Consider the following 18,575-nt stretch of genomic DNA (forward strand, 5'->3'; position numbering starts at 1 on the left):
GTAAGATAAGATAGGGTGCTCCGGCACCGAATGTAGCACGCCTTGCTCGGCTACACTGTAGTCGGGTGAGAGGTGTCACATTTATTGGTATCAGAGTCGCTCGCGTGTCCTCTTGGGTGATGGTGGGGCAAACCTCAGCGAGGACGCTGAGTCCCGAAAGAGGGGGAGAAAGGTCCCTTAGGCAAATCCCACATTGGCAAAGCACGGAGATGGTCTTGGGTTCAAAAAGTAATGATATATAAAATGAGAGAACTAATCACTAGAGGCGCCTTTTAGTGGAATGGCCTGGAGAGTTGGAAGAACTCCAGGGTTAAGTATGCTCGCTTGAGAGAAATCCTAGGATGGGTGACCTCCTAGGAAGTTCTCCATTCCACCTATAGAACAAAATCGTGAGGCTTATGGCCAAAGCGAACAATTCCTTTAGTGGTTGGAGCCCGACCGTTACACCTACAGTTCCTACACAAGAGATCAAAAAAAGTACTAGAGGTAGAGCAAAGATGACTGACTACTTAAAGTTAGATGCACCCAAGTACAAGGAAGGAAATGATCCTTTTAAGTATATTAAGGCAGTCAAAATGATAGTTGATGAATTGGACACTAATGACAGTAGGGCCATTCAAATGGCTGACTTTACTTTGAAATATAAAAAGGTGAAGGAATGGTACAAGTCCTATATTATTGATAATGTAGACAGTATTACCTAGTCTCAATTTATGGTAGAGTTTACCAATTAGGTTTTCCTAAAATACTCCAGGGAATTAAAGATGGTAGAGTTTGAGCAGCTGAGAGATACTGTTAATATGAATGTTGATGAGTATATAAATAAGTTTGTTGATCTTTTGCAATATGCGAGGTAGGAGCATGATACTGATTGGAAGAAAGTGAAGAGGTACACTCAGAGGTTGCACTCTAGATACTCCTCATTGATTTTAGCTATAGAAACCCATAGATTCCATTCTATAGCAGATGCTACAAGAAAGATGGAGGTTGGGGCTATCATTAAAAAGAGTTTGGAGCTGAAAAGTACAAAAGCCTAGCAATCCACAATTCTTAAGGCTAAAGATGTAGGGAGGTTCAGTCACTTAACCAAGACTATTTCCTCATCTAGAACTCAGAAAGATAAAGGAGACAAGTTTGGTAAAAAGCAAATGAAGAATAAGTTCTAGAGCAGAATTAAGTCAGACCTTAGGGTGGAAAATGGATCTAGTTCAGGATCGAATACCTTTGGTTGTGTTAGATGTGGGAAGCCTCATCAAGGACTTTGTAAGTTTGGAACCTCCCAATGTTATAGGTGTGGTCAAGAGGGGAATATATCTAGGGAGTGTCCAAATATGGAAAGGATGGCTTCTCAACAAATTGGGTTAGGTAGTGTGGCTCAACCGGCAGCGAGACAAACTTCTGTGGATCCCTCATTATGAAGGGAACAGGGTAGAGGACAAGGTTCTTCTTCCTCTACGGTAAGCTCATAAGGGAGGGGTTTGACAGCACTGGCACAGATCTTTACCATGACACAATAGGAAGCCAATAGCTCCAATACTGTGGTGTTAGGTAACCTTTGTATTGGAAATTTCAATATGAATATTTTCATTGATCCTGGTGCATCTTATTCTTTTGTTAACCCCAAAGCAATTCTAAGATTAGGTTTAGTAGTCTAGAGTTTATAATGTCTGTTACTTATTAGTGGTCCCAAGTGTGATCTTTTAGTGATGGAGATAATCTGTTACACCTGTCCATTGATGGTGGAAGATAAATGCTTTCTAGCTGACTTGGCTCTCCTAGAATTGATAGATTTTGATGTCATTCTAAGCATGGATTGGCTCTCAACTAATTATGCCACCTTAGACTGTAGGAATAATGTAGTAAGGCTCAGAGGATAGGATGGGTCATAGTAGTTTTTCACGGAGATCAGGCATCATCAATGAAGGGGATGATCTCTGCGATGCAAGCCAGAAAGATGCTTTAAAAGAATATAGAGGGTTCCTAGCCCATGTTAAAGAGGTTATGAATAATAAAAGTAGATCGGATCAATTCCTGTGGTAAGAGAGTTTTCAAATGTGTTTCTAGAGGAACTACCTGGGTTGCCACCTAAAAGGAAGATATATTTTGAGATTGATCTCATGACAACTGTGTTAGTAGTATGCCCTAGAGCATATCATTTAGTATGTATCTTGTACATATTTTATTAATAAAAGGCAATTTCACTTTTCTGTTTACATAATGTATTTATGTGTAATAGAAAAGGTCCATTGATATTTTTTTAGAAATTCTATTATTAAATTGTTAAGAATATGAGTGACAGTATTTCTAGCATAAAGTATCATAAATTGGTTTACAATCGAGGATACTTCACACAGGACATGACTTATCCAGAAAGATTGTATTCATGTTTGTTCCCAAGGTATTTATATGAGATATAAATAAGATGGAATGGTGAGTCTCATGCCATATAACAAACATGATAGGCACTTATGTTAGTAGTATGCCCTAGAGCAAATCATTTAGTATGTATCTTGTACATGTTTTATTAATAAAAGGCATTTTCACTTTTTTGTTTACATAATATATTTATGTGTAATAGAAAAGGTCCATTGATATTTTATTAGAAATTCTATTCTTAAGTTGTTAAGAATATGAGTGACAGTATTTCTAGTACAAAGTATCATAAATAGGTTCACAATCGAGGATACTTCACAATAAGGACATGACTCATCCAGAAAGATTGTATTCATGTTTGTTCCCAAGTTATTTATATGAGATATAAATAAGATGGAATGGTGAGTCTCATGCCATATAACAAACATGATAGGCACTTATATATGATAAGTAGGTCAAACTAGTGACATTTATGACAAGCACATGGAGTTTACTCTTGTCAATATATTGTCATAAATCATATCAGTGTATATAATCTTTAGACCTGAGATAGCACAGTTATCTTGTATATAGGTGGTTTGAGTTTGATACTGCTTTCATACTTGCACTGTGTATGGGTATATGGGCATGTGTTGGCTCCTACTAGTTATATATGGAGGTAGGTGTTGATCAAGATGGAATTTGTTCCTCTAAGTAAATAGGGATAAAATCCTATGTTCATTTAATTGTTCTTTATGTTTCAAGTTCCTGGCCAGGACAGATAGATTTAATCAAAAAAGAGTTTCTGATGAGAAAATCTTTTAATCAAGAACTGGAATTAAAAGAGAACATAATATTCATAGCAAATGGGGTTTGACATAAACCATGACTCCAGCTTGAGTTGGGATTTTATAACAAAGAGATTCTAGTGCATGGTAACATATGATTATAGGTTTATTTAAGGTAAACCTTATTACTAATTGGGTGGCCATGGCATGCTATGCTAGGTGTTAACCATGGTCTATGAGGTGCATAAAATGGTTTAGAGAAATCATTTATGGTAAAAAAAAGTTCTGATGATATTAAGAGTTGATATTATATCTCATTGCCAATTAGTGATGAGCCTAGTAAGTCACACACATACACAAGTAATCACCAAATTAAATATGATTTAATTAATTAATTAAAGAGTTTAATTGATTAATTAAATAGGTTTGGTTTGCAATTAGATTGCAAAGTCCCTAGCATGACTTGAAACCAAATCTAGGTTATTGGATGTATAGTATAAGTTAAATTTATATTTAAAGTGTTTAAATATGAATTTAATTAATGAGAAATTAATTAATAGATATTAATTCATTAATTTATATTTGATATAAATTGATTAGAAGAAGAGAAATAATTATTTTGGGTTGAGAACTCAAAATTAAGACACAAGGGTATTTTGGTCATTTCACAGGGTGACATATGGCACCATGAGATGGTGACACATGGCACTATACATAAGCTTGCCAAATGTCTTTTTATCATGTAAGATGATCAAAGTCAAGATTAAATATAGGTTTGACACTTGGCACAATGTGATTGGGTCAATTAAACCTAGAGCCAATCAGAAGGTGACATGTGGCAAGGGTTTTAAGTGGTGACCTAGCTATATAAGTGTTGTTATGAAAAGGAAAATAACAATCAGCTGCTACCTCCTTTGTGCCACCACCCTTGAGGCTCCCATTCTCTCTTCTTCTTCATGTCTCATCAATTCCAAGAGATTAGCAAACAATCTCTTGAATTAAAAATATTAGAAATTGTTTCTAGTGTCCTGTTTGCATCTTTAATCTCTTAAAAGGGCAAACTTGATTTTCTAATTAATAGAAAAAGCTTTAGAAGTTGTTCAAGGGCTGCCATAGGTGATCTTGGTGTGGACAAGCTAGAGGGACAACATCTGATGTCCTAAAGACGCATCCCAAAGGTACAAATACACTGCAGTGCATCAAGAGGTTAGTGTATTTGTTCTTGATTTAATCTAGGATTCTAAAATTAATCTGATTAATTTTAAAATCTTAAATGACAAATACAGATCCAAAAACATATTAAAAGAGTTTTAATATGTTGTTTATCATTGAAATCAAATAGATAAAAATAAATCTTGCATGATGCATGTGACCCTAGGTGAAAATTTTTTAATTCAATGATATAAACTTATGTTTTTCATGCTTCCGCTCTTTCAACTTATACATGATAAGTAGGTCGAACCAGTGACGCGTATCACAAGCACATGGAGTTTACTCTTGTCAATGTATTGTTATATATCATATCAGTGCATATAATCTTTAGACCTGAGATAACACTATTTGTCACACCTTAGTCCTCGTAAGATGTAACATGCTCCCGTAGTACACCTAATGAATTACCGTACTTCACCTACCGGTAACCCATTAAATATACTAAAAGGAATTTTAAAACAATTTTCTTACTTTTATAAGTAGTGAGCATTTTCTAATAGATATTAAAATCATTTATTTGAAGTTTTAAATCTAATAAAAAATTTTGTTCCATTTTAATTTTTCGCAAATTAAAAGAAATTTCGACAGAGTGCCATCTGTATTTTGAGAAAACAGTTCTTCAAATTCCTGTAAAAAGCACTCCCAATAATTTTTCTCAACAACTTCTTCAAAAGTCACACAATCATCTCAATCAATTTCAACACATTTATCAACTTTCAAAATTCAAATTCACCATTTCCAATATCCAACAATTATCAAAATACCATTAATGAATTTCATTCAATTTAAAATAAAATACTGCCAATCATATTTCATTAATGACAAAATACTTTATATATACATCATACTAGAAATTTACATTAAGAAAATCCAAACTAAAATTTATTACAACTTTATACAAACTTTATACAAGCTGCTCAAGACCGATTTTACATGTCCATACAATTACGTGCAATACATACATCAAAATGAATATTTACAGTCAGGGTATAAATTGTAACACCCTCCCGGTAACCACTCCGTACATTCTACTGTTCCGGTGACCGGTGTCGGTCCGGACAGCTAGAACGTCCGGAAAAATATTTAAATTAAAGTCGGGAATCAAAATTAACTCAAATATTAATAAGAAAAATTTAGTAAAAATTTTAGAAATAAAATACAACCGAAATAAACGAGCCGGTGCCCAAGCGATGGGTCACCGGAGGGAAGTTTCGGTTCTCGCAACGAGGAGCCCTAGACCCGGGGGAAAAATTATAAAATAATTTTTGGGACTCCAGATAAGGGTCATTGAGGTTCCTATGGCATTAGAATGCCAAGAAAATACCTAGAAAAATTTTTCTATCGGTACAGACAATTTTGGCCCGTTAAGTCAAACGGAGGGCATTTTGGTCATTTCGCCTTCCGAGGTGATTTTTGGCCGACTTGCCCAGTTGAGTAAATAATTAATATGACATAAAATATAAAGAAATATTACTAGAAATGAAATTTAAAATGAGTAGTGAAGGAAAGGAAAGAAAATGAAGAAAATTATCAATTATGGCATCATGGTGATGTCATTAAGGTAGTTGGACAAATCACACTTAAGCCATTGTTTGACTAACTATTAAAATAGACTAAATAAGACCAAAATAACAAAATTTCAGCAGCCATCTTCCTCACCCAAAAACGTTACATTCTCTCCCAAAACCCTATTCTTCCATGGGAGCTTAATGGAAGCTTGAGACAACCCACCAAATCACCATAAAACCTTTAGTCATCTTCACAAAAATTTGCCCTAGCACCTTGCTAAAGCTTTTGGCAGCCAAGAAGAAGAAAGAAAGTGAAGCTTTCTCAAGCTTGGATTGGCATACAACAAGGTTAGTGCACTATATACCTAAAACTCCTTAATTTCATGAATGAGCACTTGAATTTAGTAAGAAAATGTCATTTAAATGAACAAAATTCATGTGTGTGTGTACATGAATTTTTTGGCTGCCCTAGTGGAGAAATAGTAAGGAGTGTTTTTGATGAGCTTGAAGTGAACTAGAATTAAGTTGAAAGTTTATAAACATAAGAATAATAATTTGGTATGCTAAATAAGGCATTATGTAGGAAACATAATGTGAAGCTAGGGTTTTGGAGAGTGAAATTTGGTTTTGGCTTATGAAGTGGTAAGTGAACATTATAAGGGTCAATTAGTGACCATTTTAGGTATGTTGACCATAATTAGAACTTAAAAATAGAATGGCAAAGTGAAAGTAAAATTCTGCCCTATGGACAGCAGCATAGGGACTGAAATTTCAGTCCCTTTGCACTGCCATAACTTGGGAAGTGGTAGTCCAATTGAAGTTTGGCCAATTGGACATGAAACTAGGCTTATAATGGCACATTTTTGGTGTAGAAACCATGCCCAAAAGACCAAAGCAAAGGGTCAAAACCCAGCTCCAATCCGGATTCCTGCACTGAATTCTGCAGAATTTGACCAAATGAACAGTAACTGTTCATTTGGCCATAACTCACTGTAGATTTGGTCAATTGGTCTGAAATTTTTACAGCAATAAGTTAAGACATAGACAAACAACTTTCATGATGGAACCTACCCCAAATTATGGCCAGAACCCAACCAACCAAGTGACTCAAGTTACTGTTCCTGCACTGTAGATATGGTAAATTTCTGCAGAATGCAATCCGGACAGCTTGGGTTTTTGAGCCATATCTGGAGCTACAAAACTCCAAATGGAGTGATTCAAAAAAGGAAATTCAACTAGACAAAATAAGGAACAACTTTCATGTTTTACATTTCTTCAAATTCCAACAGTAACAGTGTCCAATGGAACAGTGAAGTAAGGGCACCAAAACTGAAATTTTCTGCTAGTGTGGGTTGCACTTTGAAATTGCAAAAACACTTAATGCCAACAAGTTTTAAACACCAAATGTGGTATGTTGGGAGTGCCAAAGTTGATGTACACATTTTTATGCTAAAAGTCAACATTTTTGGTTGACCAATGATGAATAGTGACACCAAAAAAGTTGAAATTCACAAATTGAAGAATTTAAAAGTTTCAAATGCCCTAGTATACCTAACAAGATTGGTTTGGATAGTTTGGCATGCCAATAGGGTTCCGTTAGCAGTACTGCACATGGCAAAAATGCCATTCTGTGATTTCATGGCTTTTAGCCATTCTGGCTTTGTATTGAGACTTGGCCTTGTGCCTGATATTATTCTGACTTGTTAGTGTTCATTTGCACTGGGAGATACATATGTGACCGATGGTGTAGTGGCACGAGTACTAGGTACCCGGTGCGGTTACCGTTATCGATCCGATCGTCTAGTGTAGGTTACTTGGGGCAACCAAATGAATAAAAGTGAATAAAGCTAATGATTTAATGAATATACCAAGACCAAACAAAGAAAGCATACACATTGTATACACATTTATTTTCTTGCTATTTTTTTTCTATTATATTATTGCACCACTAAGCATTATTGCTTAGCGCGTTGCTTTTGCCACGCGTAGGTACTGGAGATCCCGATCGTGAGCCCAGTAGACCACAGACTGGGTGAGTCTATCCGATTACGCTCGATGTCCGTGTCACCTCACTACCTGCAGTGCATCGGTAGGGCACTAGGTGTCATTTTGTCATTTTGATATTTTGTAGCAGATTTGTATTTTCTCATATGTATTTGAACTCATATAATATATTTTGATGTATATGTAAATTATGAAAATTGTATTTGTTAATGGAAAAGTAGATGTTTACTTGTGATTTACATGCGAACATCACATGTGAATGATGAATGAAAATGGAAATTGAAATGTGGAAATCATGATATTGAATTTGGTGTTGATAATGGATGTTTGAGAAATATTGTTGAGATTTTGGGATATTGGAGTTTGAGATGATGAAATAAAAATATTGGAAGTGTTTTTAACGAGTTCCAAGAACAGTTTTCTCCATTTTTAGCGGTACTCATGGATTTTCTTTAAAATTTTCGGAACCTTAAATGAATAATACTTTTGATAAATGGCTTAAACAGATTATATTTCATAAATTATATGCAAAAGCATTGTCTAAATTAATTGAGGAATATTAGAGTGTGCCGGTACACCAGGTGGCATTACTTACTCGGGTATACTGTACGGGTAAGGGTGTCACATTTAGTGGTATCAGAGCACGGTTTAGGCGTTTCTGGGCCTAGATTGAGTCCATACCATGCATTGCATTTGTAAGAGTCGAGGTGACACTAACGCAGATCTGTTTGTCTTTGTTAAATAGGATATGGACCCTTCATCGCAAAGGGCAGTCGAGGAGGAAGTGGAGAGTCATGCTCCACCTGCAGCAGCTGAGACTGGGGGCATGAGAGAATCTGCTCCACCGGCTCGAGCAGAGCACCTCGGCCTCCACAGGCCATGTTTCAACAAATGGCCGACTTCTTTAGACAGATGGCTGGGGCAATGCCAGCACCACCACCACCACCACCAGCTCCACAGCAGAAATCACACCTGGAAAGGTTAAGAAAATTTGGGGCAGTGGATTTCTATGGTAAGAGAGAAGATGACTCTATTGCAGCCGAGAATTGGTTGAGCAGAGCAGGAGTACTAAAACAACTTCTTTGCACTCGAGCAAAACACCGAAGTCGCCATTTCTTTCTTTGCAAGATGATGCCTATGAGTGGTGGGACACGGTGTCGATGAAATCTGACCGGAAGTGTAACTTGGGATTTCTTTCTCTCGAATTCAAGAAGAAGTATGTGGGTCTTGTATATTTGGAAGAGAAGAAGAGAATTTATTAACTGAGGCAGACAATTGTCGGTGGTGAGTATGAGAAGGAGTTTGTTCGATTAAGCCGTTATGGAAGGGAGATAGTCCCTAATGAAGCTGAAAGATGTAAGAGATTTGAAGAGGGACTAAATGACAACATCAAGATCCAGCTCACTGCCTTGGGAATCACCGAATTTACCAAGTTAGTGGAAGCTGCCATAAAGGTTGAAAAAGTGAGAATTAGTGAGTGGACTAGAAGAGAGAGACAGCAGAAGAGGGGACCGGTCGATCGAGTTCAGCTCTGCATCGTGGAAGAAGTTCAAGGGTCCTCTGCACAAAGTTCAGCTCACCACGGTCGTGGTCGATCTCGAGGCCCAGCCACGGTTACCCCTAGGAGAGGTCACCCACACCATCGGTGGGCAGCTCTCCGAGGATGGGGTTCAGGACCAGCCCAAGATCTTCTCGCATGTCCGCACTGTCAAAGATGGCATAAGGGAGAGTGTTGGAGAGTGACTGGTGCCTGCTTTAGATGTGGGTCAACAGAGCATCAGTTGAAAAACTGTCCACGCAGAACTACTACAGCTACTCCAACACAAGCAGACAGACCTGCTCCTGCACCACAGAGAGGTAGAAAATCTGGCAAGTCTGAGGCTGTAGGACCATCACAGAGGCCTGCATCTGAGCCAGCAGAGAGGCCTGACAGCAGACCACCTGCAAGAGCCTATGCTATTAGAGCTCAGGAGGAGCAAGATGCCCCGGATGTCATCGAAGTGCGTTCTCCTCTACACTACACTGTGCATGCATTGGTGGATCCGAGATCCACTCACTCATACATCTGCATCAATCTACCCGTAGAAAGGGGATCTTGGTAGGGAGAGTGACCAAGACATTCTGGTCACTAATCCATTGGGTCACAAGTGTGGTAGTGAACAAAGTATACAAGGGTTGCCGTTGAGGATTGAGGTATGAATTCTTGGCAGACCTAATTGAGTTACCCTTCCATGAGTTTGACGTGATTTTGGGAATGGACTGGCTATCACGTCATCAGGCAATAGTTGATTGCAAATTGAAGAGAATTTCTCTAAAAACTTCAGAGGGTAATGAGATCACAGTTGTGGGGGAAAGGACAGATTTCTTGTCCAATGTCATCTCAGCCACAGTTGCAAGAAGAATGATGAGAAAAGGCTGTGAAGCCTACCTAGCACATGTGGTGGATACTAGGCAGGCTAAGCCAAACCCAGTGACATACCCATAGTGAGAGACTTCCCAGTATTTCTGAAGAGTTACAGTTTGCCACGAGAAGGGAAGTTGAATTTGCCATTGAGACAACTGCAGATCTGACACCCATTTCCATTGCTCCTTATAGGATGGCACCCACGGAATTGAGGGAGTTGAAAACTCAATTGCAAGAGTTGTTGGATAAGGGGTTCATACGCCCCAGTGTGTCACCATGGGGAGCTCCAGTGCTGTTTGTGAAAAAGAAGGATGGGACTTTGAGGCTTTGTATTGATTCTGGCGATTGAATAAAGTGGTATGAATAACAAATATCCGTTGCCTAGAATTGATGATCTGTTTGATCAGTTGAAGGGAGCAGGAGTATTTTCTAAGATTGATCTCAGATCAGGGTATCATCAGCTGAGGGTAAAGGATGTAGATGTGCCCAAAACTGCATTCAGGACCCGGTATGTGAATTATTAGATTATGGAGATGCCCTTTGGATTAACAAATGCACCAGAGGCATTCATGGACCTTATGAACCGTATCTTTCATCCATACTTAGATCGGTTCGTAGTGGTCTTTATTGATGACATTTTGGTGTATTCCAAGACCAGGGAAGAACATGATGAGCATTTGAGGATTGTTCTGCAAACCCTGCGGGAAAAGGAGCTGTATGCTAAGTTGTCCAAGTGTGACTTTTGGCTGAATGAGATTGCATTCCTTGGACACATAGTGTCAGCTGATGGGATTAGGGTGGATCCCAAGAAAATAGAAGCAGTGATAGAATGGAAGCCTCCCAGAAATACAACTGAGGTCAGAAGTTTCTTGGGGTTAGCTGGGTATTACAGGAGATTTGTGAAGGGATTTTCCCTAATAACTGCTCCAATGACCAAGTTGTTACACAAGAATGTCGATTTGTTGGAATGACAAGTGTCAAACCAGTTTGAGAAATTGAAGGCTATGTTGTGAGGCACCGGTGTTAACACACGGTGTCGAGGAAGGACTTTGTGGTCTGGTGATGCCTCTCATAATGGGTTAGGATGTGTGTTGATGCAAGAGGGAAAGTGATCGCCTATGCTTCCGCATACTAAGGCCACATGAACAAAATTACCTACCCATGATTTGGAGCTTGCGGCAATTATCTTCGCCTTGAAGATATGGAGGCATTACTTGTATGGTGAAAAGTGCTACATATACACGGACCACAAAAGCACGAAATACTTGCCAACCGGAAGGAGCTCAACCTTAGAGCGAGGCGATGGATTGAGTTCTTGAAGGATTATGGTATGTAATTGACTACCATCACAGGAAGGCAAATGTAGTTGTTGATTCTTTGAGCAGAAAATCCATGACAGCTTTGAGATCATTGAATGTCGTGTATCCTTGGTTCGAGATGGAGCTATTTTGGCTGAGTTGCAAGTGAGGCCAAACTCACTCTGCAGAGATACTAGATGGGCAAAAGCGGATGAGAAGCTAATGGCTATTATGAGCAAGATCTCGGAGGAAAAGCAAGCGACTATGAGGTAAAGGCGGATGGGTGTCTGTATTACAAAGGAAGGCTGTGTACCGGATGATGGGGAATTAAAGACCGGTATTCTAAAAGAGGCACACACTAGTGTATATGCTATGCACCCGGGAAGTACAAAGATGTATCATGACACGAAGCTTGATATTGGTGGCTGGTATGAAGAGAGATATAGTGACTATGTGACTAAATGCTTGACATGTCATCAAGTCAAGTCAGAAAATCTAGTTCCATCGGGTTTGCTCTGACCTATCGCATACACGAATGGAAATGGGATCGGGTCACCATGGATTTTGTAAGTGGTTTGCCTCTCACCCGGAAGAAACACGATGCGGCATGGGTGATAGTTGATAGATTGACCAAGTCAAGACACTTTCGCGATTAGGGACTACTCACTGGAGAGGTTAGCGATTGTATATTAGTGAGATAGTTAGATCGCATGGAATTCCACTTTCCATCATATCGATCGAGACCCAAGGTTTACATCGAGATTTTGGAAGAAGTTGCATGAATCCTTGGGTACACAACTCCATTTCAGCACTGCTTTCCATCCTCAGACGGATGGGCAATCAGAAAGAGTAATCCAGGTCCTTGAGGATATGCTGAGGAGTTGTGTCATTGAGTTTGAGGAAGTTGGGATAGATATCTCCCAGCGCACTGCATACAACAATAGCTACCAGCTAGCATCCAAATGGCCCCATATGAAGCACTATATGGAAGAAAATGTAGAACTCGATTGTCTTTGGACTGAATTAGGTGAAGATAAATCGGTAGGGCCGGACACGGTGAAAGCAGTCAAGAGAAGGTAAAGATAATCACACCTAACTTGAAGGTTGCCTCAGACAGAAATCTTATGCCGACCTGAAGAGAAAAGAAATAGAATATGTGGTTGGCGACAAAGTGTTCCTCAAGGTGTCACCGTGGAAGAAAGTGTTGAGGTTTGGAAGGAAGGGTAAGTTGAGCCCTAGGTTCATTGGCCCATATGAAGTCATTGAACGTGTGGGTCCAGTGGCCTATAGGCTAGCTTTACCACAGTGGACAAGATCCACAATGTGTTCCACGTGTCCATGCTCGGAGATACCGCTCGGATCCTTCACATGTCATCTCGGAGAAGAAATTGAAATACAAAGGATTTGACATATGAAGAAGAACCTCTACGGATCTGGCTCGGGAAGTAAAAGAATTGAGGAACAAGCGATTCCAGGTGAAAGTGCTTTGGAGGCACCACAACACCGAGGAGGCAACTTGGGAAAGTGAAGAAAGCGATGAGGCAACAGTTCCCTCAGCTGTTTGCATCGGTAAATTCGAGGACGAAATTTAAATTAGAGGAAGAGTTGTAACACCCTCCGGTAACCACTCGTACATTCTCTTTATTCCGGTGGCCGGTGTCGGTCGGACATAGAACGTCGGAAAAATATTTAAATTAAAGTCAGGAATCAAAATTAACTCAAATATTAATAAGAAAAATTTAGTAAAAATTTTAGAAATAAAATACAAGCCCAGTCAAGCAATGGTGCCCAAGCGATGGGTCACCAGGAGGAAGTTCGGTTCTAACGAGGAGCCCTAGACCGGGGAAAAATTATAAAATAATTTTTGGGACTCAGAGAAGGGTCATTGAGGTTCCTATGGCATTAGAATGCCAAGAAAATACCTAGAAAAATTTTTCTATCAGTGCAGACAATTTTGGCCCGTTAAGTCAAGCGGAGGGCATTTTGGTCATTTCGCCTTCGAGGTGATTTTTGGCCGACTTGCCCAGTTGAGTAAATAATTAATATGACATAAAATATAAAGAAATATTACTAGAAATGAAATTTAAAATGAGTAGTGAAGGAAAGGAAAGAAAATGAAGAAAAAGATCAATTATGGCATCATGGTGATGTCATTAATGGAGTTGGACCAATCACCCTTAAGCCATTGTTTTACTAACTATTAAAATAGACTAAATAAGACCAAAATAACAAAATTTCAGCAGCCATCTTCCTCACCCAAAAACGTTACATTCTCTCCCAAAACCCTATTCTTCCATGGGAGCTTAATGGAAGCTTGAGACAACCCACCAAATCACCATAAAACCTTTAGTCATCTTCACAAAAATTTGCCCTAGCACCTTGCTAAAGCTTTTGGCAGCCAAGAAGAAGAAAGAAAGTGAAGCTTTCTCAAGCTTGGATTGGCATACAACAAGGTTAGTGCACTATATACCTAAAACTCCTTAATTTCATGAATGAGCACTTGAATTTAGTAAGAAAATGTCATTTAAATGAACAAAATTCATGTGTGTGTGTACATGAATTTTTTGGCTGCCCTAGTGGAGAAATAGTAAGGAGTGTTTTTGATGAGCTTGAAGTGAACTAGAATTAAGTTGAAAGTTTATAAACATAAGAATAATAATTTGGTATGCTAACTAAGGCATTATGTAGGAAACATAATGTGAAGCTAGGGTTTTGGAGAGTGAAATTTGGTTTTGGCTTATGAAGTGGTAAGTGAACATTATAAGGGTCAATTAGTGACCATTTTAGGTATGTTGACCATAATTAGAACTTAAAAATAGAATGGCAAAGTGAAAGTAAAATTCTGCCCTATGGACAGCAGCATAGGGACTGAAATTTCAGTCCATTTGCACTGCCATAACTTGGGAAGTGGTAGTCCATTTTAAGTTTGGCCAATTGGACATGAAACTAGGCTTATACTGGCACAATTTTGCTGAAGAAACCATGCCCAAAAGACCAAAGCAAAAGGGTCAAAACCCAGCTCCAATCCGGAGTCCCTGCACTGAATTCTGCAGAATTTGACCAAATGAATAGTAACTGTTCATTTGGCCATAACTCACTGTAGATTTGGTCAATTGGTCTGAAATTTTTACAGCAATAAGTTAAGACATAGACAAACAACTTTCATGATGGAACCTACCCCAAATTATGGCCAGAACCCAACCAACCAAGTGACTCAAGTTACTGTTCCTGCACTGTAGATATGGTAAATTTCTGCAGAATGCAATCCGGACAGCTTGGGTTTTGAGCCATATCTGGAGCTACAAAACTCCAAATGGAGTGATTCAAAAAAGGAAATTCAACTAGACAAAATAAGGAACAACTTTCATGTTTTACATTTATTCAAATTCCAACAGTAACAGTGTCCAATGGAACAGTGAATTAAGTGCACCAAAACTGAAATTTTCTGCTAGTGTGGTTTGCACTTTGAAATTGCAAAAACACTTAATGCCAACAAGTTTTAAACACCAAATGTGGTATGTTGGGAGTGCCAAAGTTGATGTACACATTTTTATGCTAAAAGTCAACATTTTTGGTTGACCAATGATGAATAGTGACACCAAAAAGTTGAAATTCACAAATTGAAGAATTTAAAAGTTTCAAATGCCCTAGTATACCTAACAAGATTGGTTTGGATAGTTTGGCATGCCAATAGGGTTCCGTTAGCGATCGCACATGGCAAAAATGCCATTCTGTGATTTCATGGCTTTTAGCCATTCTGGCTTTGTATTGAGACTTGGCCTTGTGCACGATATTATTCTGACTTGTTATTGTTCATTTGCCTGCCGGGAGATACATATGTGACCGATGGTGTGGCGGCTGAGTACTAGGTACCCGGTGCGGTTACCCGTTATCGATCCGATCGTCTAGTGTAAGTTACTTGGGGCAACCAAATGAATAAAAGTGAATAAAGCTAATGATTTAATGAATATACCAAGACCAAACAAAGAAAGCATACACATTGTATACACATTTATTTTCTTGCTATTTTTTTTCTATTATATTATTGCACCACTAAGCATTATTGCTTAGCGCGTTGCTTTGCCAGCGTAGGTACTGGAGATCCGATCGTGAGCCCGGTAGACCACGGTGGGTGAGTCTATCGGATTACGCTCGATGTCGTGTCACCTCACTACTGCGATTGCATCGGTAGGGCACTAGGTGTCATTTGTCATTTTGATATTTTGTAGCGATTTGTATTTTCTCATATGTATTTGAACTCATATAATATATTTTGATGTATATGTAAATTATGAAAATTGTATTTGTTAATGGAAAAGTAGATGTTTACTTGTGATTTACATGCGAACATCACATGTGAATGATGAATGAAAATGGAAATTGAAATGTGGAAATCATGATATTGAATTTGGTGTTGATAATGGATGTTTGAGAAATATTGTTGAGATTTTGGGATATTGGAGTTTGAGATGATGAAATAAAAATATTGGAAGTGTTTTTAACAGGTTCAAGAAGCAGTTTTCTCCATTTTTAGGGTACTCAGGATTTTCTTTAAAATTTTGAACCTTAAATGAATAATACTTTTGATAAATGGCTTAAACAGATTATATTTCATAAATTATATGCAAAAGCATTGTCTAAATTAATTGAGGAATATTAGAGTGTGCCGGTACACCAGGTGGCATTACTTACTCGGGTATACTGTACACGGGTAAGGGGTGTCACATAAATTATACCCGATAACTTCAAGCAGGTAGCTCCCCTGTCCTCAGCAGCTCAATCTGCTGCTCCTGTAGTCTCTATATCTGCAACAGCATAAAAAGCTATCGCTAAGTGGTGAACTCAGTGGTGCACAAACTAATAATTTAAAACTTAATACAAGTTATGCTTGACAATTCATAACAAATAAAAATTTAAAATTTCTAAATTCTTCAAAATTCATAACGTTCAGAAATCAATATTTTCATTCATGCAAATTATTCATTTGAATAACATTTTGATCAAATAGTAATTATTTATCTACATTTCTTTTAAATCCCGATACAATACGAAAATGTTTTGAATCTGTGACAAATTATTTATTTCAACCACAATTTATCAAACTATGCATAATTTAATGGGCGTTGCCAACAATTCACACGGTTAAACCCATAACCCAAATTTCAAATAAATACCATGTTGTACACCACGACATTTCACACTCTCCCAATAACCGAGGCTAAAAGGGAGGAACAAAGAATAGCTAGTATATATGAGTACTCATTCAAACTCTTCCCCAACTGGCAAGCCAGAGAGGAAGAAACTCGCGCCATCTAGTGGAGGAGATATCTCACTAGACAAGCTAATGAGAATTCACAACAAATTTTGCCATGTCAACTGTGGTTTCAAATCATATTCAAAACAATTTCTATTTACAAAGTTTCTACAAATCATCAACATATTTAATCATCATAAATTCATGCTCAAGGTTGGCAACACATCAAACTTAAAATTTACAATCCTCAAAACAATGCAATAAATCCTTAAATGCATAAGAAAATTTACATTTAATTTATACAAATTCATTCAACAAATTAAAATCCTTAATACAACAAAATTATAAATCATAAAATAACTTGTTCAAATCAATTTAGAAATGAAAAGTAACAAAATAGTTAGTTGTGCACAAACCTTAAGCGAGTCGCCTCTTGGCCTTGACTCGATTCCTCGGGTTCTTTCTCGGTGTTCTTTTCAGCTGAAACACATAGTTTCATAGTGTTTCAGTATCATAACTCATTGTAAATCCAAAAATAAATTCAAATTCACTTATACCTAGCTTTAATATGCTAAACTTGGTGTTCTTTAAATTTTGTGTTTCGGAGTTACTATTCACTATACTATTCAAGTCAATTTATTGACTTTCTAAGGCTTAATAGATATGGGAATTCCAACTTCACCCACATACCACATTTTGGTCACTAAATTTGTTGGTTTTGATGGTTTACTCAAATTCTAAGTCCTTTAGGCAAATTTGCAAATTTTCAGTTTTGGTGTCTTATGTTGCACTGTTCCATTGGTCACTTTTCTGTTGGAATTTGGCAGAACTTCCTTCATAGAAAATGTTCCCTATTGTCTTGAGTTTATTCTCCTTTTTGAATCACTCCAATTGGAGTTTTTTAGCTCAAGTTATAGCCATTTGAACCATGGCTGCCGGATTAGACTTAACCCAGTTTTTCTGGGCAAATTTTGGTTCTGGCAGTTTTAGGTTACCAAATTTGGTGGCCAAATGACTTGGTTAATGGCATAATTTGAGTTTGTGTTCTTCATGAAAGTTTTAGGTCTATATCTCATCTATCCACTGGTAAAATTTTAGGTCATTTAGACCTGCCTAGCTCAAGTTATGGCCAAATGAACAAACACTGTTCATTTGGTCAGTTTATCTGAGGCGATTGAGATTTTCCGGATTTGGTCAATTTGTTCACTAGGTTTTGGTCACTTTTTGGGCACGCTTCCTAAATCAAAATTGTGTCATTTAGTGTCTATTTTCATTCCCAATTGGTCTCATAGCAATTGGACTTGTAAATTTTCAGTTTTGGTCCCTCAAAGGGACCTTGGTCATGCTGCCAGCAGCATGACCACACTCAATCCGAATTTGATCTCAACTCCAACACTTCCAACACACTTCATTTGCTCACCATTGACCATTTTCCACTTCAAACTAGGTCAAACATATCATTTACCCATTTCTCATATTTTTGATCTCTAAACCCTAAGTGTCCAAACCCTAGTTTACCAATTCTTTGCATTTGATTGATTCAATGCCTATATACATGTTTCTTCATCTCAAATAAGTTCACATACACTTTTAAATCTATCAAACTCATACATACACACATCAAAACCCTAGTTGACCAAAATTTAGGTTTGGTCCTCCAATAATTAATTTCATCTCATTTCTTTAGTTTCTAAGTTCATTCAACCATAAACACATGTATTAAACTCAAAATTCCAAAGTAAATAACTTACCTCA

The sequence above is a fragment of the Hevea brasiliensis genome, unplaced genomic scaffold (assembly GCF_030052815.1).
Source record: "Hevea brasiliensis isolate MT/VB/25A 57/8 unplaced genomic scaffold, ASM3005281v1 Scaf87, whole genome shotgun sequence".
NCBI classification, from domain to species: domain Eukaryota; kingdom Viridiplantae; phylum Streptophyta; class Magnoliopsida; order Malpighiales; family Euphorbiaceae; genus Hevea; species Hevea brasiliensis.